The sequence below is a fragment of the Pipistrellus hanaki genome (genome assembly GCF_964339955.1).
Source record: "Pipistrellus hanaki genome assembly, chromosome: 13".
Taxonomy (NCBI): domain Eukaryota; kingdom Metazoa; phylum Chordata; class Mammalia; order Chiroptera; family Vespertilionidae; genus Pipistrellus; species Pipistrellus hanaki.
Window position 1 is genome coordinate 32,150,473 of NC_140515.1, and position 27,336 is coordinate 32,177,808.

General features: G+C 44.7%; 1 protein-coding gene across 7 annotated transcripts in view; it reads left to right on the forward strand.

The window, feature by feature from the left end:
• Nucleotides 1-204: 204 nt before the first annotated feature.
• Nucleotides 205-27,336, forward strand: part of NMNAT3 (nicotinamide nucleotide adenylyltransferase 3) — an 83,069-nt gene continuing 55,937 nt past the window's right edge. For 4 of the 7 annotated variants that reach the window (XR_014796604.1, XM_084901811.1, XM_084901808.1 and 1 more), the window contains exon 1: nt 205-456. The gene's annotated coding sequence lies outside the window, so the exon portion shown is untranslated. The remainder of the gene's footprint in view (nt 457-27,336) is intronic. The other 3 variants (XM_084901809.1, XM_084901813.1, XM_084901810.1) reach the window with 2 other exon arrangements.

Here is a 27,336-nt window from a genome sequence, read left to right on the forward strand (position 1 = left end):
TATATATTTTTAATTTGATCTTTAAAAATTAAAGTAAAACCAAATGACCTAAGAATATAAAACGCAATGCAAAACAGGAAAATAAAAAGCAAATAAAAGCACGCAGGCTACACAACTGTCAGGGGATGAGGGCAGGGGAGTGGGCGGGGCTCCGATTCCAGGGAGGGGGCGGGGCTCTGATTCCAGGGAGGGGGCGGGGCGAGGAGCTGAGTTTCCTGTGACCCCGCCCACAGGGGGAGCCCGCGGAGCGCGGGGTCAGGACCGCTGGAGACCCGCCCCCCAGCGCGGGGTCGTCGCGGGCGCGTCCAGGGGTCGCCCCACTTAGGGGCCTTTGCACTGGGCGCCCCAGGCTATCCCCTCCCGGAGGGGGCGTGGGGGCGGGCCCCTCGGGCACTGCCCTGGTTCGGCCTCCGAAGTCCCCGGCCCGGAAGTTCCCTGAGGAGCCGCAGGACGCAGGTAAGCGCGCCCGGCCGCCCTGTCAGCCCGCAAGCCTGTGCCCTTGGGGCCCCCGCCCGGACTGGGACGCGGGCGACAGGTGGCGGCGGGTGCAGAGCCTCGCAGCGCATCCCGCCTCGGCCTTGTCAGCCGGATCTCCGTTACTGCCGTAGTTTTGACTCGTGAGTTCGAATCCCCCCGTCAGCGTTCCTGCACTTAGCCCAGGGATCGGCAAACTCGTGAGTCAACAGAGCCAAATACCAACAGGACAACGATTGACATTTCTATGGAGAGCCACACGTTTTTTAAAAACCTAAACTTCTTCTAACACCACTTCTTCAAAATAGACGCACCCAGGCCATGGTAGTTTTTGGAAGAGCCACACTCACGGGGCCAAAGAGCCGCATGTGGCTCACGAGCTGCAGTGTGCCAACCACTGACTTAGCCGATACACAGAAGGGTCCCACTAACGCTGACCGTGTGCCCGAGGGCCCGCCGCTGGCCCACGTGTCGGGGGCACAGCTGTGGGCAAAGGAACGTGGTTTGCGCCGCGTGGAGCTCCCAGTCTGGTGGGAAGATGGAAAGCGCTCCCAGGGTGCTGCAAGAGCTTTCAACAGGGGGTCCCCACCTGCAGAGGACCCTGGCTTCCAACTTCCAGAGGAAGCAAAGGATTCCAGGGTGGACAGCAGAGCAAACACATTTTGTCGGGGGAGAATGTGATCCAGGTGAGTGGAAAGGAGAGTCGGCGGGGCTGGTCTGCACAGAACTGGGCGGAAAGGAGGTTCCTCTGTCAAATGGGAGCCCTCCCCCTCCCCGAAGGTGGAGGGCGACTCTAAGGGACTTGAGAGGACTTTTCCGGATGGAGCAGGATGGTGATCCTAATAAATAGTGTGTGCCTCACGCCCCCCACCCCTCTCCACAACTACCCCCTTTCCTTGAGTCCTGTTTCCTGTCTGAGGCTCTCAAACAGCCTGTTCTCTAAAACGATGACTGCTTTGGTGATTCCTTCTGGACACAAGCAACTGGTGCCCACGGTTACAATGGCTCTCAGGATTGAAAGAGGAAACAGACAGGGCCCTGTCCTCCTGGAGCTCGGCTGGGGTGGGCCAGGTGAGGCACACCGTTCCAGCCCGCAGGGAAGCCCCTCTGCTTCCAGCCAGGTACCTAGTTCCCAGAAAGACTCACCGGTTACTGCCAGATACATCACACACACACACATACCACACACACACACACACACCCCTTCCCAGGACATAAGGCTCACACTCCTCCACTGAGCACCAGTAACTGCCTTTTATTGGTAGTGTCACCCTCTAAAACTGTCCAAATATCTCGATCTTAAAAAAAAAAAAAAAACTCCAGGGATTTAGGAGAGAGATTTGGGCTTCAGGAAACACCTGGTGTGTTTTGTTGGCTTGAATGATCCCAATTCCTTCTTTGACTCTGTGACACTGTTGGGGTAGACTCTGGATTTGCTCCATGGAAAGTGGCTGGGAGGCTGAGAGAGTGGGGGAGCACAGTTTAGAGGAGTCAGGTGCTGTTCGTAGGTGGGGGGTGCCATTTGTAGGTAGATATTAGCAGAAGGGTGCTGGAGGGAGAGGGAGAGAGGGTAATCTTTGTCAATGCCAGACGGGGAGAGAAGAAAGGGAGCTCTAGGCTTGGCAGTCACAGACGTGGGTTCAATTTCATGTTCATTACTTCCCAGCTCTGTGAGGGACCCTGCACGGGTCACTAAGAGTATCATAGTGCAAGCTGAACACAGTGCTTGGCATATAGTTTGCCCTAAAGAAATATTAACATCTACCCTTTTCCCCTTAATGTACTAAAATAGGAATAATAATAGTACCTACTTCAAAAGGTTATTATGGGATCTAATGAGTTAGTGCATCTAAAAATACATACAGCAGTGCCCAATATGTAGGCAGTTACTAGTACGGCTATTATCATCACTCTTTATTGTGGGCAAAAACTGGTGAAGTGAGGCAGGCAGAGGGCAGGATGTGGGGGTGAGGGTTAGCTCTGAGGGACTGTGCCTGGTGATTAGCAGCGGAGTTGGGTTATCTGTAGCAGTGGTTTTACCAGAAAGCATCAGCCCTGTGTGGAGAAAGGGGTGTTCTGCCTGATAAAGGGCCTCCTCGGCAGCCACGCTGTCAGAAGGCCTAAAAGCCCAGGCCAAAGAAAACAGCGAGATCATGGGAGAAAACTAGGCGTGGAAAAGATCCAAAATTGTCCTATTCTGGTTGTGTCTCTAATCCACAGCTGGGTGTGGGTCTCCTGTGAGGGGCTGCCTCTGACACCCACCCCCAGGCTGAACCTCACCTTCATGAGTTAATTGCCTGAAACTGGTCTAGGAGCTTAGAGTCGGTACTAAATCCAGCAGGTTACTGAGCCCATAATGAATGAATGAATGAATGAATGAATGGACAAAACCTGCAAGGCAACCATCTAAGTGTGCTATTAAAAGAAAGGAGTATGAAGATAGGAAAAGATAACCAGTGTTTTTTTGAGCACTTGCGAAGGGCCAAGCATTTTCATTTACGTTGTGGCTCAGTGGTGAACACCCCAGCTCTGGAGTCAGATAAAATTACCTGTGCAGCCTCATGTGTGTCACAGAAGCTCTCGAAAGCGCACGTTGGACATCTGTACAATGGGAATCCCTGTACCTATCTCGTAGGGCTTTTATGAGTATCGAGTAATGCTCATATGTAAGTACATGAAGTGCTAGTCTTAATGCACAGCACATGGCTTAGTAGGCGCTCAGTCAGTAATAGCTGCTGTTCTATTTATTAATCCTCCCAGTGCTCTCCACGGGGATAGAAGGCCACAGAAACCGATGGGTGGGTCTTGATTCTGAACACCATCCCATTTGGGAAGGAAAGGCTCTCGGCAGACACTAACCAGACAGGTTGTGTGAAATGAAGTCAACTTTATGTGCATTTCATTCATTACCCAAAGCGCTTGACTCTGTGATATCTTAAAAAGGAAAAGAAAAAAAAAAACTGCAAAATTATAACGTATGTGCCTCTCAAGTTTAGATATTCTATCATCCAGATAAATCTTTCATGCACCTATGTTAAGCCACTTTAGGCTGTCGAGGCTCTTAAATAAAGTGGCTTGTCCTGACCAGTGCCTGTCTTGGCTCGTTCATCATAGTTCCCTGGTGAAGACAGACAGATCCCATTTTGCAGGGCAGGCCTCCGGATGGCGGCCCCAGCCCCAGTGTTTTAGCCGCGCAGTACTGTGTGGTGGTGGTTAACAAACCACGGTGGCCTCGTGGTTCTCTCATCATCGTCTCTCACGTGCACCTGGACCCACAGTGCCAATCCAGGAACTGGGGATGGAAAGGCATTCTGCTGCTAGGACAGACCCGGAGAAATCAGCTCCAGGGAAACCTAAGGCTCTCGGCGATGGGTTTTTGGGTGAAAGTGCCTTCAATGAGGTTGGCAGTGTCTTCTGGAAGTGAGAGCTGCCTGCTCTTATTACCCAGGAGTAGCCCTTTTTGCAGCTGACCACCTGCCCAGGGAAAATCTGATCTGCATGTCTGCCTCCCTGCTATCCCTACCTCTGGCCAGAGTTGCCCCTAAAGCCGGAATCCCTGGAGCTGCTGCCTTCCTATAGTCCCAGTGGGCACCTTGCCAGACATGCCTGTCTCCAGTGGCCCTGGAATGACCTCCTCTAGGGGTGGCTGTGGTACAGTGGGTGCTGGAGCCCTCTCCTGGGTGACAAGGGTCCCCCTGAGAACCTGTTTATTTTCTCCTTCTTTGATACCTCTGGGCACACAGGATCAGCATAGGTTTTATTCTGTTCTAGCTAGTGACCTGCCATTTGAGCAGAGAGGAGGGCAACGCTGACAGAGGGCAGGAACACCTGTCTGCACGCAGAGCTGTGCCCTTCCAGCACCTTCCCTCGTAAGCAACCTGCAGCCTCCACACCTGCCTTCAAGCCTACTCAGTTCCACTGAGAACAAGGAGAAAACAGCACTAAAAGGCTGGTTTTAAATAAGATGTGACCCAAGCAGCTCCAAGAAACATTCTCTTTCCGTGACCGAGTGTTATTAGAGGGTTATTTTATTTGTTTGGCCAGAGCTGTTGACAAAAAGGCATCTTTGATCCCCACCAGTCTCAGATGTAGGTCTCATTACCAGAGATGAGCTGCCGTCTTCCCTGAAGCAAAGCAAGGGAACTGGCATCGCTGTGCCGAAACCCACAAGGCCTATGGGTTCTAAGGAGTAAATGGTCCTTCGCCAACCTGGACTTTTTCAGAGCTCCTAAGATGGTTTTCAATGAGAGCCCATCTTTCTTCCCGCCTTCCCCCTCCCATCAGCACTCCCTCCCTTGCTTCCTCTTATAAAAGGAACTGTCAAGGCAGGACACAGCCGGGTGGGAGTGTTGGCACATATTAAAGGCAGATGTGTGGGGGTTTAACACCTTGATTCTGGTCCTTCCCACCTAGTCACAGCGTTCAGAAGAGGGGAATACGGAGCAAGACTGACCAACCCTGTCAGCCTAATTGCATACTAACCACAGCCATCAGAGCTCTGTTGGCAACCAATCTGCTTGCTGAAATGGGTTTGCACTTGGTGGGAGGAAAGTGATGAAAACAAGTGATCTAAGCAAACCCCATGTTACATATTTGGAGAGATTGAAGGTCAGTGTCAGTAAAGTAATCACACCAGGCCAGTAAAGAGCAAACTTGAAAAGGCTAGATGTTCCTCTATGAGCAGGTGATCATTAGGACAGAATGCCTATTATATGAATTAGTATAGGAGTCTAACTTTAAATTATTGACTTTCAAATGTTCACTTTAAAGATCAGAAATAGGTGTTTATGGCATGAATCCTATCAGAGATTTTGTATCAAAGACTGCTTTGCTTCTTAATTCTCACATCAGGCCTTCTTTTATGTAACTTTTATAATGCTTTTTGGTCATTATTGCCTTAATGTTTTTGTGAAAAAAATGATGCCAGTGTCTGTTACCCACTTTATATTTTATGAATAATCTAAGGGCCGCAGATGATAAAAGGAGGAGGGCTGCCTGTTTCAGGGAAACGGGCTTCCTTTGGCTTCTTAAGGAATTCTGTCTTAAGAAAATAATTTGAAAAGTGAATAGAGTTACTGTATTAAGATGCATTGTTTTTATAAAGGTGAAAACTTAGAAGTGACCTAAATATACAGTAAAGGAAGATAGTCCAAGTACAGAATTGATGGAATTCTGTACCGGGTTGATGGAATATTGTGCAGTATTTTAAAATATGAAGATTGGTAATGTGGGAAGTTGTTACATGCTCAGTAAACAGAATGCCATTACATTAAGATGCATTCAGGAAGACGTCTGTGAGGGAAGCCTCAAAGGGGACAAAAATTGCATTTGAACAGTAGAATGTGCATAACTTTTTTTTTTTTACATATTTCAAACTTGCTCTTTTGTTTTATTACTCCCAAAACTTTTTTTGAAAAGACCCACAAATGAGCCAAGTTAATGATATTTCTTCTATTTGCAGTTTCAAGGGCATGGCATTTGTGACCTTAATCTGACTAAGTCTTTTAATCAACAGTTTCTAAAGCCTGCCTCCATGTCTCTGGTAGAGGCCTGTACTCCGGGTCCACTGGCTGAGTGGCCTGCAGATGTGCTCACTCTGGCCCTGTAGACCCACATTCTCAGGGTTCTTAAGAAGAAGAAGGAAGCTGCCCTTTTCCTGCCCTACAAACTCATATCCCTCTGCCAGCCTCTCTTCTCTTTGCTCCCTTTGGGGCCTCATTGGTGAAGTTTTAGCAACCTCTGCCCCCAATACATACACATACACATGCAGAGACGCACACTCTGCCAGAAATTGCGTGGGCCAGCCCCACATTACTCAGCTTCTTGTCCTGCTCAGGCTTCGGTACTCAGTACCTCAGGGTCTGCTTTGTGTATTCATACGTGTGTGTGTGTGTGTGTGTGTGTGTGTGTGTGTGTGTGTGTAATTTTTATTGATTTCATAGAGGATGGGAAAGGGGAGAGAGAGATAGACACATCATTCATCAATGATGAGAGACAATTATTGATCATTTGCCTCTTATACATACCCTACTGGGGATCGAGCCCACAACCCAGGTGCCCTGCCTAGGAATCAAACAGTGATCTCCTGGTTCATAGGTTGACTCTCAACCAATGAGCTACACCAGCCAGGCCTGCTTTGTATATTCTTAATGACAACTCTCCCTGTGTCAGCCCTTGTACCTGTCATCCTCTGCTGCCTAGAGTGTCGCCAAGGGCATTTCCAAAACAGCAGTTCTCAAACTCATTCATTTGGCCAAACATTGAGAAATCATGGCATGTGTCTTTATTAGAGACAAGGCTTTAAGTCTGCATGGTTTGTTTGGGAGGAGGTCCCAGGAAGTGCTAGCAAGAAGTAGGGAAATAAGCCAGAGTTCACCACCAAGCAGGTCACCAGTGTGGACAAGTGGAATTTACACATGCTTGGAGTCCCTGGCAGCCAGCATAGAACACCCTTTCAGAGTTAGCCTTTTGTGGGCTGGTTATGTACACATCACTGATGTCCCTCATTGGCTGGGCACTGGTCCTGGGGGAATGAATTCTCTGGGACTGTGGCAGGTTCCAGTGGAGCACCAGGGCAAAGGGATGCAGACACTGGCACGTGGAAGTCAAGCTGGTTTCTCTCAAGTGGGGAGGCCCGAGTGTCAGGACATAGCACTGACAATGTCTGCTGTGACATTCTTCCCTAAGCACCATGAACATTATAAACTGAAAATAACCAAATGCTGAATCAGAGGTCCATGTATACCAAATCGAAGACTGTATTAAGAACTAACCAACCCCAAAAGTTTATGAAAAATTATGGGAAGAAACCTTTAAATGAGAAAAATAGTACCATATCTTTTCCCTATGAATTGGGATGGACCACCAATAGTTGAAGTGGCAGAATTCTAGTGCTCTGCATCTGTGCAGTTTGATACCCAGCATTTTAAAAGAGGGCCTGAATGTATAATAAGATTTATCTGTATTGTGGCAATGTTTCTACCGTTGTTGTAGCTTGGTTTTTCTTTTTTCTGTTAATTTATCTAGCACATTAAAGATGGTATTAAAAGAAAAATTCATTGGGAGAAAACATTTAACTTCATTTGTATCCAGTGCCACGTTTCAATATTAATACTGGATTCACCATACTGATACTAATATCAGAGGATGGGAGAGAATTTCTGTAGTGATGGCTTTAGGCAATTTCTGTAGTGATAAATGCTTTGTAGTCATTGCCTTTATATAGTAACACTCCATCTCCAATTAAAGATTTAGTAAGCTCTTCATCAAAATATCTATTCACAATTGAGGCGTACAAGACGGTTGTGCTGACATTTCAACTTAATTCACTCTATAATTTTGTGGGTCCCAATCCATTTTAGATGCTTGTTTTTTTCTACACAGAGGAAGAATAATGACAAGAGTTTGGGGGCATAATGCAGAATCTAGAAACAGTTTCCATGTATTTATTATTATGAAGTCTATTAGAATATTTGTCACTACAAATGAAGGACTTACTCTGAGAATGATTTAAAATTGCTCACGTAGCAAGTTCAATAGGATTTAGTGGCTGAAGTTTATATGCTTTGAGGTATGGGCATTTTAGAATTTGTATAAAAAGAATTCATGATCCTGATGTTTTGAAGCAACGAAGCCATTTCCCTTTGGTTCAACCTGCATTCCATAAAGAATAAGAGAGTGAATTCCTGGTGTTCAGGCCCCATCCCCATGTCCTGTGCACACGGCATACATCGCTCACTCATCCTGAGTCTGCATCTTCCATTGCACCGTTCAGCCACGATAGTCCATCCATCATGGGCTCACCAGATGAAGCCAATAGGTTCTCTGTGCTCATGCACACCTTCTTACCTATTCTTGTCATTGCCTGAAGGGTCAACAAAAGAACCCTTCCCAGTCTCTCTACCAAAAAAAAAAAAAAAAGATGAGTTCAAGAAGCAGCGGGTATGACCACCTTGTGCCTTTTGTCACCTCTCTGTTATGCAGATGGTAGTTTTTCAGTCAACATTTATCTCCCTTTTCTCCTATCATGCACATTTTGTTTTCTCCTTTCTTCCTCAAATGTTGCTCAAAAGGTCAAGCAAGGAGTCCAAAATTATTTGCTATTTGGTCTCATAAAGTTTGGTTGAAGTACTTTGAATTAATGGGAATACATTGAGGGCTTTTTCTTACCTCTTCAGGAAGACTGCTCTGCTGTAGGTCACTTGTGACCTCCACATTGCCAAATCTCCCATATCTTCTGTGCCACAGGTGCAGCATGTGATACCTCAGATCATGCCCATCTCTTGACCCTTCTTCCTTAGATTTTACTCCTTCCAGCCTAGTAGTTTCTTCTTTGATATCCCTATCTGCTGCCTTCCCTCTGTTAGCATTTTGAGTGGTGAATCCCCAGGATTCTTCACTTCTCTTCTTGTACATTCCACCCGGATCATTTCATCCCCACCCCTGGTTTTTAACTCTCATCTTTACATAAACACATCCTCATCCTATATCCTCATCTCCATCACCCATTCTCTCTCTGGAATATCCAGCAGCCCACTGAATGGTGCCTCTTGTGGCTTTGTTAGGTTGCAGATGGAATTAAGGTTGCTAATCAGCTGACCTTAAAATATCTTGAATCATACAGATAGGATCAATGTAATCACAAAGGTCCTCATAAGTGAAAGAAGAAGGCAGGAGAGGCAGAGTGATGCAGTGTGAGTGAGACTGGACCAGCTGTGGCTGGTGTCAGAGCCAGAACAAGCACCACCTTGGAAGGTGGAAAGGGGCATGAGCCAAGGAAAGTGGCATCCTCTGAAATCAGGAAAGACAGGAAATGGATTCTCCTCTAGAACCTCAGAAAGGAATATAGCCTTGCCAACACCTCTATTTTAGCCTGGTAAAACTCTTTTTGGACTTCTGACCATCAGAACTATCCTATACACTAAAAGGCTAATATGCAAATCAACTGAGCAGTGGAATGACAGGTCACTATGATGCACACTGACCACCAAGGGGCAGATGCTCAACGCAGGTCAGCTTCCCTAGGGGGAGCACCGCTCAGCCAGAAGCCAGGCTCACAACTGGGCGGCAGCACTAAGGACCCCTTGGGGGATGTCTGACCACCAGCTTAGGCCCTCTCCAGGGAGCGGGCCTAAGTTGGCGGTCAGATGTTCCCCAAGGGGTCCTGGACAGCAAGAGGGTGTGGGCCAGGCTGAAGGACCCTCCTGCCCCCCAGTGCACGAATGTCCTGCACCGGGCCTCTAGTAAGATAATAAAATGTGTGTGTGTGTTTTTAAGCTACTAAGTGGAATCATTTGTTACAGCAGCAACAGGAAACTAAAGGAGGATAACCATCCATTTCTCAAAATATTGGAGTGTGGAGTCAGGAAATAATGTCTGAAAATTACCCAATAAAGCTCCTGAAACATAACTGATGCTTAGTAAATAGTAATGTTGATGGTGGACAATGTTGGGGGAGTGGTGGTCATTAACCCAGCGTAAAGGGAGAGTAGCTGATGGCAGGTGCCTGAGAATCAAGGTCAGGGACCCTGAGGTGAGATTCAGGGCTAGTAGGAGGCCAGCAGGCGACACCTGGTGGCCAAGGGAACCATTTTATCTCTTAGTCCACAGAATGGATTATCCTCTTCCTATTAGTCCACAGAATGGACTATCCTCTTCCTGTTAGTCCACAGAATGGACTATCCTCTTCCTGTTAGTCCACAGAACGGACTATCCTCTTCCTGTTAGTCCACAGAATGGACTATCCTCTTCCTGTTCTTCAGCACTTACCTATCGAGGCCATCCCACCTGGAGGAAGTGGGAGTTGGGGAAGGGCTGCCAGAGATCTAGTCGAAGGAGGGCCTCTCTCTGCCTGGCCCTCACTGACCCTGATGTCTTTGGCTGCCCTATGGTCTTAAAAATAATTACTCCAACCTTGAGTGTCAGCAGCTAAACTTCCATAAACTTGTCATGGCCCAGACATTATTCTTGGTGCCCTATGACAGAGTCAGCATTCACCACAGCCCTCTGAGGCAGGCCTTATTTCCCATATTGCAGAGGAGCAAACAGAGACTCCACGAGGTTAGGCTACATGCTCAAGGGACAGAACTGGGACTACAAGCGAGGTTTGTCTGACTCCAGGTCCAGCCTCCTGCACCAAACTGGTCACCGAGTGGGAGACATGACCCATCCACAGGCTGACTGGAAGGGGCTGGGGCTGTGTTTGCATTCTGTGGGCCTGTGGGAGCAATGTTCCCCAAGTCTCCAGAGGAAATGCCCCACCCTCCTGCACTTCTAGGAATAATGGAGCCCCCTGGTGAGATGGGGTTGGGGCACATTTGCTTCTGGGGTCTTCGTAGGGGCATCCACATCTGCTTTTATTTCAGGGGATGGGGGCGGGGGCAAATGAAATAACATGGAAAGTTGTTAATGATTGCCTAGAGACTTCTCGGTAGCAGTTCACTATATTATTTTCTCTAATTTGAGGGGCTATTTTGTAATTTTTTAATAATAAAAAGATGTCTTATTTTAAAGTCATCACTGAGCCCTTAGGAGGTTCCCAGTCTTAGGCTGAATTAGACACAGCTCTACACTCTGGGACCCACAGATAAATGACCACAGTGGTGGGGCCAGCCTTGGGGCAGAGGTGGAGGGGCACGATGGAGCCAATGGGCAGTCCTCAGAGGGGCAGGAAGTTATGCCCTGGACCTAATTCTGACTCTCCAGGTGTAACTCTTGCTTTTGTCTAGCTGTTTATAGTCAGTCCTGAGTCAAGTAACTAAGAGATAGCTAGCTGGGTCTTTTTTGATGCCTGGTCACTGAGAGATTTCCTACAGTGTATGACTGCCCGTCCACGGGTAGGCTCACTTCTCCTTCATGGTGGCATTATTCTTTTGCTGTGTTATGCTATGAGAAAAGGACTGTTGTGTTTTATCACTCAGCTTCTCACGGTACATATTAATCAATAGGAATTCCATTTGTCACTGCAGATTCTCGAGCAGATTTTTCTTGCCAAGTCCTGTAATCTTTTGGGTTTTACATGAAAGTTTATTTTTCAGCCTTCACTTTGGAATAGATAAACAGATTCCCTGATCTCCCTTTAGCCTCCTCTTTCTTTGCACTTTTCCTTATCAAAATAGCCAGCTGATGAAGTTGGGCAGCCCTCAGAGTGTTTGTTCATACCTTATCGTCTCAATATTTCCAAGAACTTCGCCAAATCTATAGACTGTGTGTTGAGCATCTTTTAAAGCAGACATCACTGCCAACCAAGAGGTCAGAGTTGCCCAAGCACTGGTTTAGCTCTCTAAATACAATGTTATTCTTCAACTAAATTTCGATTTCTTTCCTATAAGCCTTTGGACATGTGAATGTATAATAGGTGACCTCTGAGTGGTCATTTCATGAATTCTTGGTGAAATTCATTGTATCAGATCAATATATCCATAGACTCATCGAATTTTTTGAGCTGTGAGGGACTTTAAGATGAATCTGGTATAGCTCTGTTAGTGGAAGAAACATTCATTTCAACTGCATAGTCAATTCTCAATTAACAAGGATAATGGAGTGGAAGGAGGTCAGTGATAATCACAAATCATGGCAAAAATAAAATTATAGTGAACACTGGATTTCTGGGGGTGATCAACTTGTTTGTGGATTAATTGAGGTTAAGACACAGTGGACTCTAGGGTGTCGTTGCCTTTGTAATTGGTCAGCAGCTGCTCACCACCTGGCCTCTACCCACCCTCTCTGTCTCAGGGAAGAGAAGGGCTTCTCGGGGCTATATCTGGCAGGAGGGGCTCATCTTGACTGGACAGATACCATTATGGTGCAGACCTCAGTTCTGGGAGCTGGACGAAGGCTGCTTATAGGGCTTGTCACACCTGCCCCTTGATCAGCGGTTCTCAAACTTGAGCTCCAGCTGACCCACCTGGAGATTTTGTGAAGACTCAGATTACTGGGCCCCAGCCCCTGTCTCTCGAATTCAGTGGGTTTGCAGTGGGGCTTGAGAATTTGCTTGTCTAACAAGTGCCCAGGTGATGTTAACACAGCCAACCCAGAGACCACACTTGGAGAACCATGGCGTTCCAGACCATTCTTTTCACCCCAGCTGCATGTTAGAGTCACCCGAGGAGCTTTTTAAACCTGTTGATGCCTAGATAACACCTCGGCCAATTATATGAGAGACTCTGGAGGTGGGACCCAGGCATGGGTGTTCCTAAAGCTCCTGGGTGAATTTAATGTCAATCTAGGTGATGTCTTCCAATCCTTTGTCATCTACATACAAGTCTCACAATTTTTTCCCATATCTTTACCCCCTATATTTAATATTTATTTAAGTAAAGCTTTTCATACGAATTTATTTTAAAAGCAAACTATCTCCTGCAAATACCACCTGGACCCTCTCACAGAAAGGCTGATGTGAGCAGGTGAGGAATAGAGGGGGCTTCCCAGACTCCCCAACCATCAGAACATGCCACCCCAGTGTCTCACTGGGCCCAGGGACATGGTGAGGAGAAAGTGGGGGTGTGAAGGCATGAGTTTACCATCATGGGGATTAGGCAGGTGCAGTGGGCAAGAGTGTCCTGGTAGTGGGCTCTCTAAGGTACCCCACTGCACATCAACCCCACCATGAAGCTGCCAATATGCATGCATCTCCGCATGCTAGTCTCCTCTTCGCTTCAGTTAGTGGCCTGAATTCATCGCCTCCTATCCATTCCCAAGGCTCTTCCTCACCCTCATCCCAGCCAGTCCCTACCAGGACAGGAAGTGCAGGGTCTCGGGGTCCTTGATGCCAGTTACAATAGCTTGGCTGGATCCTTGCGGAGTTCCAGTCATAATATTACCAGACATTTCAGAGGCTTGGATGCATCTGAGTTAGCGACCATTATTACATCTTTATAATTTTCTCCTAGAGGCAGAAAAAAAAAGTCCAAGAGCACAAGCCTGTCACCTAAAGCAGCCCGGTTTTCAATGAGCCATTTGTGAGACCCCTCACAGCAGCAATCCTGCCCCCAGCCAAGCTCTTCCCTTGTTTGCTGCAGTCGGGGCCGTGTTTTATGATGGCGGTGAGCAAAGGCTCCTGTTCGGGTCTGGTCTAACGCAGCCCACAAGCTTGCATTTCATTTTGCAAGCTCTTACTATTATAGTGCCATTGGTGGAAGATATAGCCGTGTTTAATTCTTCCCTCCCTCTGCAGCTTAAGCACTTTAGTAATGTAAAAGTGCTTCTTTTCTTCCTTCATCTAGAGAAGTAAAAATAATTATAATAGAAATGGGTAATTTACAGCTATTGTACAATGCCTGGCCGATAATCAAAAACTTGCAAATGGAAACATAGCATATGTTTATCACTTCTTAAAATTAGAATGTGATTAAAGTACCTGTGGCCTCAAAGAGAGGGGATTATGGAAGGGAAGGCAGGCTAGGTTGTTTGTTGGAGACCAGCCTGCTAATGAGGCTTGTAAATTGCTGTTGCCTCTGGAGCACTGAATAAAGGAAGGTGTCCCTGGGAGCTGCTCAGCTGTTCAGGAGACCCTCAGGTAACCACTTGTGGATTGATCACCTCCCTGCATAAAACTATGCAGGGGCCAACCAGCCACCACCGTCAAATCAAGTTCAGCCCTAGCCAGTTTGGCTCAGTAGATAGAGCACCAGCCTTCAGACTGAAGGGTTCCAGATTCGATTCCAGTCAAGGGCACATGCCCACCTGCCAAACTCCATCGCCAGTAGGAGGTGTGCAGGAGGCAACCAATCAATGACTCTCTCTGATCATTGATGTTTCTATTGCTCTCTCCCTCCCTTCCTCTCTGAAATCAATAATATATATATATATATATATATATATATATATATATATATATATATATTTTTTTTTTTTTTTTTTTAAAGATCAAGTTCAGCCTTAACATAGAACACAGGGCCCTTGGCACCCAGGCCCTGGAGAACCTTGTCATCCCCTCTATAACCCTGGTTATTCTGTTCACTCCCTCGTAGCCCCAACATGCCCCTGGCCTTCCACATTAGCAGGCTTTGCAAATGCTGTTTTCTCTCCCCAGCTCATTTACTACATAACTCCTATTCATCCTCCGAAATGCAAAACTTACGTTACTTCCTGCAGGGACCCTTCCATACCCCTTTACACCCCTCGCTCAGCCTCGCTGGGCTGGGGCCTCCTCTGTGTACTCAAGCTCCCTCTGTTTCCATTTATGCCAGTTCCTAACGACACTGGATTGTGAACATTGGTTAGCCCATCTGCTTTCTGCTAGTGCAGACAGGTGTGCCCTGTAGGCAGGAATGTGGCTCCTGGCCCACTACTGCCTGACACTTAGTAGGTGTTGATGTTTGCTGAATGAAGGAATTATTCATGGCCGTGAAGGGGCTTTAAAGTCTGTCTTTTAAAAAGCATAATTATCACAGTCATTGATAAAATACATCCCATAATACACTCCTTAGCCAGCTGGGCTCTTTGGATCCTCTGCATCCATGTTCATTTTTGTGATGAACTAAGGGGCGGACTGTGAGGTGGGCCAGTTCTCTGTTCAAAGGCAAAATTGGCCTAGACTTCATGGTTTTGCTCCTGTCGTAAAGTCTGCATGCGTCTGTACCATAATCGGGACAATAATGGATTTACTGCTTTGCATCTTATTTGTGTGATATTATCAGAAGTATTGTAGAACAAATGCTTTCATCATTTAAAGGAGGTCAGTGTTATTAATGAAGTGTTTGCAAAGCCCAGGAAGCAGGTTTATCTCTATCTATTCCTTCACTCTGTAATCCAGTGGCCAGCTCTCTGTGTCTGCCAGTCACTGGGTTCCTCATGGGTTGTTTGGGGTGCAACGTTTACTTTAAAATTATACCTCTCGCCTGAGGTAGACTTCATTTTTATCTGCAGGCTAACTTGCTAAAGGCTCACTTTTCAGCTAATCTAGTAGTTCTCATGTCCCAGGCTTTGGGGAGAGGGGAGGAAGGTGGGCTTCCTGCCCAAAGGGTCTCACCTGTGAGACACTCACATAGAGTAGAGCTGTTCCAGAGCCATCCTTAGCCTGGGGCTGTGCCATCGGGGGACTCTGTGTGCTCTACCAGCTCCTGGGACCAGGGACCAGAGAGGACAGGAGTCTGAGCTAGGAAACAGGTAGGGGGAGCTCTGGTCACAAGGGGCTGTGCGCCTCTGACTGGATCTCTTAGCCTGTCTTCATCTTCCTGACCTGTAAGCCATGAAGCTGGACCATATCTGGTCCTTTGCATCTGGCCCTGAAATGCTGTCATGCTCTGGATCTGAGTTAGATCGTGTTGCTGACTATGTGACTAGGCCATGAATGACTCCAAGTCGGGAGAGGAAGGAGTAGCTTGGGAGCTGGATTTGCTAGAGGAGTAGCTGCAATTGGCATGGGGCTGGTCTGTGAGGAGGCTTCTTCCTCCATGCAGCCAGCATTTCCTAAACACAGATTAGGTCCCAGTCCTATGCTCAACACAAAGATCATAAAAGCAGTGAACTGAGCCAGACTCTTCTGGTTCAGAGCTCATAATAGAGTGGGGAAGCGGGACACACATATAGTCACATGCAGGCCTGTCTGCCCACCACTCCCCACCCAAGTTCTCCTGCCCACCCCCCTCCTGTGCTCCATACTTACAGTCAGTTGTGTTTGTTTCCAGTTGAATGCCAACTGTACTTATAAATAAACCATATGATTTTATTAAATATCCCATAAACTAATAATTATGAGTATTGAAGGAAAGAGTATGATTGTTGGTTTTTGTTGTTTGTTTGTTTGTTTGTTTGTTTTAGGAATGAGTGAATGCTTTGAAAATATTTTTTTTAAAAGTGAGAATGGCTGCCACCACCCCTGCCCTCATTAGGTGCTGGGGAAGGAACAAGGCTATGAAAGATTGGCAGGGATAGAGGCAGGGGAAATCAGACAGTCAAGACAGGTGCTTTATTTCACATTGCTTCTTGTGCATCTCTAAATACCTTTTCCACTGAGAAGGAACTAGAAAGGGGAATGTTGCTGACAGATGGGGTTTGTAAAAGCTCCAATCCCTGCTCCCAAAACAAAGCCTTGGCCTGCGTCAAATCACCTATTTGTGTAGGTTCAATTTAAAGTTAGAATTCACTAAGACATTTTTTTTAGTTATTCTCTGATTTAACCATTTGAGTCTGCTTTGGCAACTAGTCAAGGGTGGGTATGAGGACTTCTTCAGCTGCTGGGTGCCAAGTGACTGCTAAGAGCTGAGACTTATGGAACCAGCAAAATCCATATCACAGACCACCGGTCTGCCTTGTCCACAAGCTGGCTCCAGCCTGAAGACAGAAAGAAGCAGGGGAAGAATGAGTTCAGGAGAAGGTGGAAAGGGGAGTGGGGAGCAGGCCAAGCAGTGGCCCCATAGATGTGAGGAAAGCCAGTGTTGTAGAGGTGGTGGAGAGGAAGGGAGTTCAGGGAGAGACCTAGGAGGTGGCATCTACAGGATTCGGTGATGGATGAATTGGGGGAGCAGGGGGAGGAAAAGAAAGGGGGCCAGATCACTCACACACAACTGACTGGATGGTGGTGCTGCTCATTTATGGAGAGTTGGAACAGGTGGTATGAGTACACTGGGGGAATGGGGCGTTCCACATGGAGAAAAGAACCCAAGGAAAGAAAGGAGGCAAGTAGCTCCTGGCCAGAAACCTGCGTCATTTATTTAGCAAGCCACTATTAAGCACCTTCTGTGGACCAGGTTGAAGGCCAGGAACCTAAGAATAAGCATGTTGGAGCCAGCATGCTAGGCCCTGGACAGAGGCCAGAAACTCACCTTAGGAAGTGGGGGCCAGGAAGGGAGTGGAGGGAGAGTTCAGGCCAAAGGGAAGACTCATGGGGTGTGGGCACGGATGGAGATAGGGTTTGGGGTCTCAAATGTAGGCTTTTCTTACTACACACCGGATTATAATACAGAGAAACAATAACTGAGAAACTACTGCTAAATGATCTGTTTGATTGCTCAGAAAATGATAGCTTCAACTCAAAAAACATTTTATAGTTTATTATTTTTTAATTAAAGATTTTTTAAATTATGAGGATTTAATAGTATCGCTTAACATTGGCATTATTCAATGACACATTGTGAGTTTTTTTGCATTGGATTTTCAAAAAAGTTTCCGAACCCTGGCCAGTGTAGCTCAATTGGTTAGAACATTATCCCATACACCTAAGGGTTGTGGGTTCAATTCTAGGTCAGGGCATATGCCTAAGTTGTGGGTTCAATCCATTGTCGAGGTGCATAGGGAGGCAAACCAATCAATGTTTTTCTCTCTTTCTCTAAAAAATAAATAAATAAATAAAAATCAGTAAACATATCCTCAGGTGAGGATTAAAGAAAACATATCTACATATCTCTGAGCCTCATTTTATTTTCAGGGTGACCCCTTAGGGACCTTTTTATCTAAGTATAAGTATATTTATAAAATTAAGTAGACGCAGAAAATAATGCAATACGGTGACATTTATGAAGCATTGATTCCTTAAACTGGAATGTCTGGCTTTTTTTTTTTTCCTGTATCCTTTTGTTTCCTTAACATTTTAACTCCCATTGTTTCAGTAAAATAGGGGTAAGAAGCTTATCATGAAACCCATTTTGTATTTCAAGTGTTTTTTAAATCCTGTCTTGAGTGAATGTGCATTTCCCTGGTTCAAGCTGAGGTTTTTCTTTTTCTTTTCTTTTTTTTTTTTTCTTTTCATTTTATTTTTAACTTCTAAAGTTTCAGCTAAAGCTGTTTGCTCTCTGAGCACAGAGCTGCATTTGGTTCTACCGTGATCCCCAACCCCTCTCAAGGGAGGGAAGTGAAGGCAGTTTATTGGAACTCCATCCCCTCTCTTAGGAAAAAAAGCTGCAGGGCATCTGTTTGCTTTGCTCTCAAAATTAAAGTGAATTTAATTTAGTTTTGAGAATTTTGCAGTTCCACTTAAACAGTTTGCTATCGAGGACCTGGGAAAACTGGCTGCAAAGTCCCCCAACCATGTGCTCACAGGTCCATGCAGAATTGAGAAGTGCTGTTGTCGCCTTGTTCATGCCCAAGTGTTGAGAGACAGTTTGAAGGAAGCCAGGAGTGCGGAGTCAAACTGAGCTCATTCCTGTGGAACCTTGAACAAATTAGTTCACTTCTCTCAGCCCAAGTGAAATCTGTAAAAGGGGAATAATAACATCTAATCAAAATAATATGAAATAGCAGCAGTGTCCCATAAATGGTTAGTAATGATATGATCCCTGTTACATGCTAACTCTACCGCTTATCCTCGCCTCATGTGCTCGGAGCCACGTGGCCTCATTTCTGGGCACCTTTCATTTTCCGGGTACCCACACTAAACTGGGTTATGGCTAGGACTCAGCTGGCTCTCCCACCAGGCTGAGATGCTGCTGGACCTCCTCTGGGACCCACACCTGGCCTGGTCACCGGCTGGCTCAGGGCAGACCCCGGGGTGCTAGAGTCTTCCCCGGCACGGTGCCCTCCCAGCATCACTCCAGCCCGGGCTTCCTGGGTTCTCCGTGAGGACTGAGATAGACCTTTCCCTTCAGGCCTGAGGATGAGTGCTGGACACTGGTCAAGGAGTGGGCCCCAGGTACACCACCAGTCAGTGCTTGGAAGATTCCTGAACATCGAGGGAAGGCGGTGGGGGCATTCAGAGAAACCCTTGCCTGGAACAGCAGAGGAGAAATGGCTGGAACAGAAGCACTGAACCATGGCTGCACAAGCTCTTAAATGGAGGGGTAGGCGGGGAGTGGAGGGTGGAAAGGGGGGAATTAAAGAGGCCATTTTATACCCTTGCTCAGAACCCTGAGGCCAAGACTTTGGTGTCCTCCCTGCCCTCAGACCTGTCAGCTCCTCGCACAGGCACCCTGCACTTGCCACAGATGTGGGCCACGCCACCTCCAGCAGCTGCCGCTGGGAAGCAGCCCTTGATTCTCAGGAGCTTTTCATCTCATCACAGATGGAAAAGCAGTTCCAAGCCATTGGCAGTGGGTCAGCGGTATCATCTTCAGCTAAAGTGCTGCACATAAAGAGCTTCCCCTCTCTTACTATCACGGATGTTAGACTTCCTCCTCTCAGAACTACCTCTGGCCTTCGAATCATTTGGCATGAATGTGTGTGGAATCATGGAATCCCCTTCAGATTACTTAGAAATGTACATTCTCTAGCCAAGACCTACTACAAAAACTGCTTTGGGGGGGGGGGAAAAAGAAAAAAGAAAAAGCAGGACTTTTTATAAAACTTAGAGATGAAGCCATCTGGCAGGAGCCATTGTATAGTTTTTAACTTGGGAGTTTTTATGTTACACATGTTTTATGTCTTGAAATATCATTTCTGTCAAAGTTCTTCCTATAAACAGGCCCGAATGAGTCTTCCACATTCTTAACAGATTCTTACAAAAATCATAGTTAAGCTTTCACGACAACTCCATACTCTTTCTTTCCAAAATGTTTTCCTTTTCCAGTAGAAATGTCCATGTTGGACTAAGTTAGGAGGTGATTTTAAGGAATCACTTCTGAGGTATTGGGATGAAGAAAATTTTATATTTTTAGGTGAAAGACAGTGCAATGTTTTTTTATGGTTATTTCTTGGATCCTACCGTTGAGAAGAAATCAGGTATTCCTTTTTGTAAGCTATGAAATCTTCCCTGAAGGGTTTTTAGAAATAAGATAACTACTTTTCCCACAGCATGATGTCAGTGACTTCTGCCTCAAGGAAAGGAGGCGGAGTAGAGAATCACTCTAGGTCCTTCCTAACCTTATGTTTCTCTGAATTTATTACCTGCACAAAAGGGGTCTTCTGCATTTGTGCCAGTCTCATTAGGCCTGAGGACAAGGGTTGTGTCATGATACATTCCTTGGGTAAAACTTAAAAATCTTCCATAACCAAAGAACTTGGTTTATAAGGTGTTGTCCCAGTGCGATAGAAGTCTCCGTCTGAGTTTTTATTCTAGCTGTACCTTCCTGTGTGACCTTGGGTAACCAACTTCCCCTCTCTGGTTCTCAGTTTCCTCAACTATAAAATGGGGGCTTTGGACTGGATCTGAACATTCTGCAAATGAGAGCAGCTTTCATTTAAACACAAGCCTTCTACATACAGCAGTTCCAGCTTAAGGAAAAACCCAGCTCCCAAACTTTGTTTTTGTGGCCATTTCTTTAAAATACGGGAGATGAAAGTCTCTCCTGAAATTTGTATTAAGGAATCATAAAATGTCATGACTTTTAAAGATTTGCAGCAAGTCTTAGAGAAATGTACTTTTAAAAAGAAGCACTTCAGATTATTTAGGGGGGAGAGAGGATTGGTTCTTTTCATTCTGCAAAAAGCAGTAATTTCACTAAGAGCCATCACTTAAGAAGTGTTTGGAGAGACCCGTCGCCTTCAGAGCAATGCATTCCTGTAAGCGTGTGTTTGAGATGGGAGCGACGCACACCCCTGCTTTTATCCGAAAGGAAATTGTGCTCGTAGCTTCTTGTCCAGAAATCTCATCTTTGCTTTCAGATCCTAAGCCACACTCCCATTCATCTTTCAGCGCCTCTGAATTGAACAGTGTGAGTTCAATGCATATTTCCCTAGCTGTAATAACACCTTTTTGGTCGACAATTGATCAGCCTGGCTGTACATGAATCCAAAACAGCATTTCCACTGGGCTAGTAACTGGGGAGCTCTTTTCATCCCAGAGCTCTGCTTTCATATGTGCTGGAGCATAGTTGGGGTGTACCTGGGGGGTACTCCAAAGAGGGAGGCTAGGAGAGTCCTTTCCCAAGGCACAGAGCCTCCTACATAGGGAGGGCAGCTCACCAACATAGGGAGGGCTGTGTTCAGTCCTGAGCACAGGAACTGTCTGCTCATCTGGTGAGAAAACCACCCTTCCAGGGGGCAAACAATCTTTATAAACATTCTCATGTAGAATTTCTCAGCAGAAAGCGTTCAAAGACAGATTCCTTCCTCTTGGCTTTCGCTGAGTTGGTGCCCCATGCCTATAGGACAGACAGGACACACTTGCCTGGGATTTTGGTCTGCTGGCTGCTTTTCTCTTTCTTTTTATTTTTTATTTTTTCAAAAAAAATGGCAGCACCATTAGGGAGGTTGGTGTAAAAGCCAATGTTGTTGCCTGTAGCCCTGCTACATGAGCTGGCTCCCAGGCAAGCTCCGGAGGCCACAGCCGCTTTCTGAAGTAACCACCTGCTGCACAGCTTCGTCAGGCACAGTTACTGAGGGTCCCCACAGCTTACCAGACACCTCACTGGACAAGGTTCTCATGGTGTGTCTTCATTGCATATTCTCGTTTGTACAAAAAAGAGTCCACACTGAGAGGGGAAAAATGTATTTGTATAAAGTAGAAAGTTTGAGTCTGTTCCCCCAACAGCCCTCCCCTTTCCTTAGAGGTAATGACTTACTGTGCAATGTGTACCCACCCAATCGATGTATGCACATCGGTATATAGGTGCATGTGTTATAGATTGTTTCTTGTATAGCACAACAACATATATAGTGTTTTTAACCAAAATGAGATAATAGCTGTAAAACTGTCTGCAACTTGCTTTTTTTTTTTTCTTTAACCCTCATACCTCTAGGAGAGACACTTAACCTCATTGATAACCTCTGATGTCAATACATAGCTTTTTATTAGCTGCTTAATATTATATAGGATTTAACCATTCCCCTGTTGGCACTAGACATTTGGGGCCTCTAAATGTTTCACTATTATAGATAAACCCTCAGAGAACAGCCTGGTACCATATGCTTGCAGGCATCTGGCCATGTTTATTAATAATTACACTGCATTTGTTTAAAGACGTGTTCTCCCAACACACACATACACTTACTTATTCAGCTCTATCTGAGCTATGAGGTTAAATTATGCAAAGTTTCTTATCTATTCAGATAATTGCTTTAAGAACTAGCCATGTTTTCTTCATGCACTCAGCCCCCTGCTTCAGGAAGGGATGTTGCTCAGAGCTGTTTCCAAGGACCCAGAAGTGCAGCAGCCTGCTTTTCTTAACCTGTGCTTCCTGGGCCTGACTGTCCTGTATTCAACCCTCTCATGTCCCACCTACTGGAGGCAGGAAGTTGAATTCTGCTACATGCCACCAAAAGAACTCTACCGTGTTAGGGATGAATTTTGTACAAACAAATCCTACCTTCCAGTACCTCTGTGGGTACTAGTTTTCCAGCCTGTTGTAACAAATTACCACAAACCTGGTGGTCATTTAAAACAACAGAAATGTATTCTCTCGAATTCTCAAGGCCAACAGACTGAAATGAGTCTCATTGAACCAAAGCCCCTTTGGAGGCTCTGGGAAGGATTTGTTTTTTGCCTCCTCCAGCTTCTGGTAGCTGCTGGCATTTCTTGGTTTGTGGAATCTTTAAGGACAATGTTTTCAAATTTCTCTCTGTCCCATCATTACATAGCCTTCATGTGTGAATGTATATGAGTGTGTGTAATATTCCTTTCCCTTCCTCCTATAGGGACACATGTGGTTGCTTTTAAGGCCCTCTAGATAATCCAGGATAATCTCCTCATATCAAGATTCTTAACTAAATCACATCTGTAAAGATCCTTTTTCCAAATAAGGTAACATCTACCAGTTCCAGGAATTCGAACCTGACATATTTGGGGGACATTATTCTCCAACCTCTTTTCCTATATACTTTAACTTACTGTTGGGGCACACTTAATATTTCCACTGAACTCTTTGGAAGAATGTATTTTCATTCATAAGGAAGGCAGAAGTAGACTTTATTTTACTCTGTGCATTAAAACTGGACTAGAAGGTCAGGGTCAGACAGAAATCTCTGGCCGACGAACTTCTAAAACTGGAGACTACATGGCATGAACCACATGTACAACTGCTATGAGTTAAATTACAAACGTGTCTGTCTTTCCTTTTTAACTTGGAAATACTTAGCTATTTCATCGTTTGCATGCCTAGCTAGAAGAAAGTTGAGAGGCCATCTGTTCTAAGATCAAACCACATCCAAACCATGAAATTCATTTTAGATGTGAACACAACTGTTCTACTCTAAAAAACAATGGAGGGTGTTGGGCAACATTAAGGGCATAAGAACAAGAGAATCACATACCCCTCTCAGGTGGTCGGCGGCACCAAAATAGAAGGATGGGGTTCATGACATGCGTTCAACTGACAGTGTGTATGAAGGAGAGTCCCCCCTGTGAAAGGCCTGTTACAGTTTGGACGTGGCCCTGCCCTTGCCATGTGAATGCTAATGTCTTCTACTTCCATTTCCCAATTTCACAGCAGACCTGCATGCTCGTAAATTAAACTGCATCGCTCAGCACTGTTGTGTGCATTCTAGGATTTCGTCCAAAATGGCCTAAACTACTGACTATTTTAGCAGAACTCCCTTCGGCCACTGCCTGTTAACATATTATAGAGACATTAGGACAGCGATTTGAGAGTGCAGACCAGCCAGGTAGATACATACTCCCCTGCACAGAAGGCAGGTGGGAGCAGCTGGGGTAATGAGCACAAGGAGATGTTGGCTTCTCCTTAAGACAGAGGGTGGGGCTTAGGAGGACCTGCACCACCAGAAACAGAAAAGGTGATGTGCCTGCCAGTCTGCCTTCTCATAAAGGATCTTGAATGTGAATAGCTAGAGTTAAAAAAAAAAAAAAAAAAAGTAACAATTCAGTTGAAAGAAGTAAAGAAAGCCCTGGCTATGGCTGGTTTTTGTCACTTTCCAAGCCAGTGAGAGGTAAATGAAATAGAGTGATGCTTTCCTTCCAAATATAAGAGACAACACTGTTACTAATGTAATTAAATTAATGAGCACACATTATTTTTAAAAATTCAACTAATTCAGGAGGGCTTTTAATAAAAAGTTACAGATCTATTTCTACCCCTTTGCCTACCTCCCAAAAGTAGCCTCTTTATTTTTACTATTTTGGAGGTTAAGTACACAACTCTAAATTGTATTCTGATAAGATAGCCATTGAGTCCCATTATGAAAAACTGGTTTAACTCATTTATACTCTGCGCTCAACCCTTCCTCCTTCCTCTCATTTTTGATGGTTCTATTGTTCTTTGTTGGTTACCTTTTTATTTAAATAATATACTTCTGTTTCTTGAATCACCGATGGTGGATTGCTTTTTAATATCCATTCTCCCTTCTTTCTTACAAACAAACCCACTTTTGTTGGAAGCAGCAATGTGTCATCTAAAAAAAACAAACAAAAAAAAACTGCACTTCTTAGTTTTCCTTATGACAAAGACAATCATGTCACCAGGTTCTGGTCAGTGAGGTGTAAGCAGAAGTTGTGGGGTGGGGCTTCAGGAAAACGCTTTTACAAAGGGGCTAATTCAGCGAGAAGGACTCTCTTGCCCTTCTCCCCTCTTGTTCCATCTTACCTGGAGCACAGATAAAATGGCTGGAGCTGCAGCAGCCATCATGTGACCATGAGAGAACCTTGAGGGTAGGTAGAAGGCATATTCCAAGAATGACAGAAAAATCAAGAGGGTTTCTTCAATGTTGATTGTATCAGAACTTCTGCACTATCCCTGAGCTGCCTACCTTCCAGCTTCATATTCTGTGAGAAAAGTTAATGCCCCATCTTTAATATACTATTTCCCCATATATATCATAACCAAATTTCTTCCCTGTTCATAAACTGGGATCAGTATTTAGACTCTTCATGAGTATTGAGATTCATCATTCTTTTTCCAACTACTTCTTTTCTGATAGCTATATTCTTAAATTGCCTTTTAAAAAAAAATCTATTTCACAGTTAAGCATTCTGTGCCTTTTACTAGATTGACAGTAAAAGTTTAATATCATCAAATAGCATTTAAATCATATTAACACAGAAATGTTCACTCCGGGGTCAAGTAGCCCTGGACCACTCAAAGGGAAATTCCTAATATCAAGGTCAAATGAATTTTCTTTTCTCTTATTCCTTCAAGGACTTAAAATAAAGTCACGTTTTAATTTATATTTTTATCAGAATATATATATGTGTGTGTATATATACTTTGGTTAGAGTTTGAAGAGAAGTTTTCACTGTAACCTCAGTTTACCCAACCTCTCAGCATTCACCTTTTTCTTAGAGGCCCACTTTTTCCTGTTCTGCTCTGGGCTGATAACTTTGAGTTCATTTATATCTAAAAATATATTCTATCTCCATACTTGAATGCTAGCCTAGCCATATAGAGAATTCCAAATTCATAGTCATCTTCTCTTGGAAATGTTGCGGCACTGCTCATTATCTCTTGCATCTAATGTTGTAAATGAGAGGTCAGATGCTAGTCTTAGTTTTATTCCTTTGTCTATGAGCTTTCTTTTTCTTATTCCCTAGAAGTCTTTAGCATCTTTTCTTTATTCTTGGTGTTCTAGTATTTCAGATAAAGTGTAATACCAATTAGGTTGATTTTGTTTGCAAGTAAGAGGATATCAACTCAAACTAGTTTAATGATAAAAAGGCGATTTATTGGTTCGTGGTCATTGAAATGTTCCAGGTGGTATTGACTTTGAGAACAGTTCAATCAGGTCTCTGATTCTATTTCTCTGTGATTCCCTTGGTTTGGACAACTAAGTAAGTCTCAAAATAATCCTGAAAGAACAGAAACCAAGGAGTCTAGAGGTTGGTGAGCAGTACAGTGCAGTTGGAGCCTAGCATCAGAGAAGGCTTAACAAAGGAGACCTTTTATTTTAAAGCTAGAGACCTGGTGCATGGATTTGTGCACCAGTGGGGTCCCTCAGCCTGGCCTGTGCCCTCTCACAATCCAGGACCCCTTGGGGGATGTTGGATTGCCAGTTTTGGCCCGATCCCCACAGGCCAGGCCAAAGGACCCCACCAGTGCACGCATCTGTGCAACTGGCCTCTAGTATGCATATAAGATCTTTGGTTAATCTCTCCCCCCTTTCCCTTCCCTCTGAGAGTCATCAGTCTGTTCCATGTTTCCATGCCTATACATTGAGTGTCTGCCTCCTGGTAGTCAGTGCCTGTCATAGCTACCAGTTGAATGGTTGCTTAGGCTTTTGTATATATAGATTTTAATTGTGGTAAAATACATATAACATAAAAGTTACTCTCTTAACCATTTTTTAGTATACAGGTCAGTAATGTTAAATTTATTCACATTGTTAAACAACCATCTCCAAAACTCTCTCATCTTGTAACACTGAAATTATACCCACTATCCAACCACTCTCCATTCCCTCCCCATCCAGCCCCTGGCAATACCATTCAACTTTCTGACTCTTTGAATTTGATTGTTTTAGGTACCTTTTATAAGTGGAATTATATAGTGTTTGCCTTTTTCTGACTATCTTATTTCACTTAGCATAATATCCTCAAGGTTCATTCATATTGTAGTATATATCAGAATATCCTTCCTGTTGAGGGTTGAATAATAGTCCATTGTATGTATATACAATGTTTTGCTTATCCATTCATCTATTAATGGACACTTAGGTTGCTTCTACACTTTAGTTATTGTGAATAATGCTACTATGAAAATGAGTATACAAATATATCTTTAAGACCTGCCTTCAATACTTTTAGGTATATACCCAAAAGCATTGCTAGGTCATATGATAATTCTATTTTTAATTTTTTAAGGCACTGCCATACTGTTTTCCATAATTGCTGTACCATTTTACATTCCTACCAACAGTGTACAAGGGCTCCAGTTTCTCCAGCTCTTATTGTTTTCTTTATTTTTTTATAGTAGCCATCCTAATAAGTGGCATATCATGGTAATTTTGATTTGCATTTCTCTAATGATTAGTGATGTTGAGCCTCTTTTCATTTGGAGAAATGTCTATTCAAGTGCTTTGTCTGCTTTTTAATCAAGTAATTCGTTTTTGTTGTGAAGACCTTTTTTGTTGGCCTAATATGTTCTGAGTGCCAGAGGAACAAAGTTT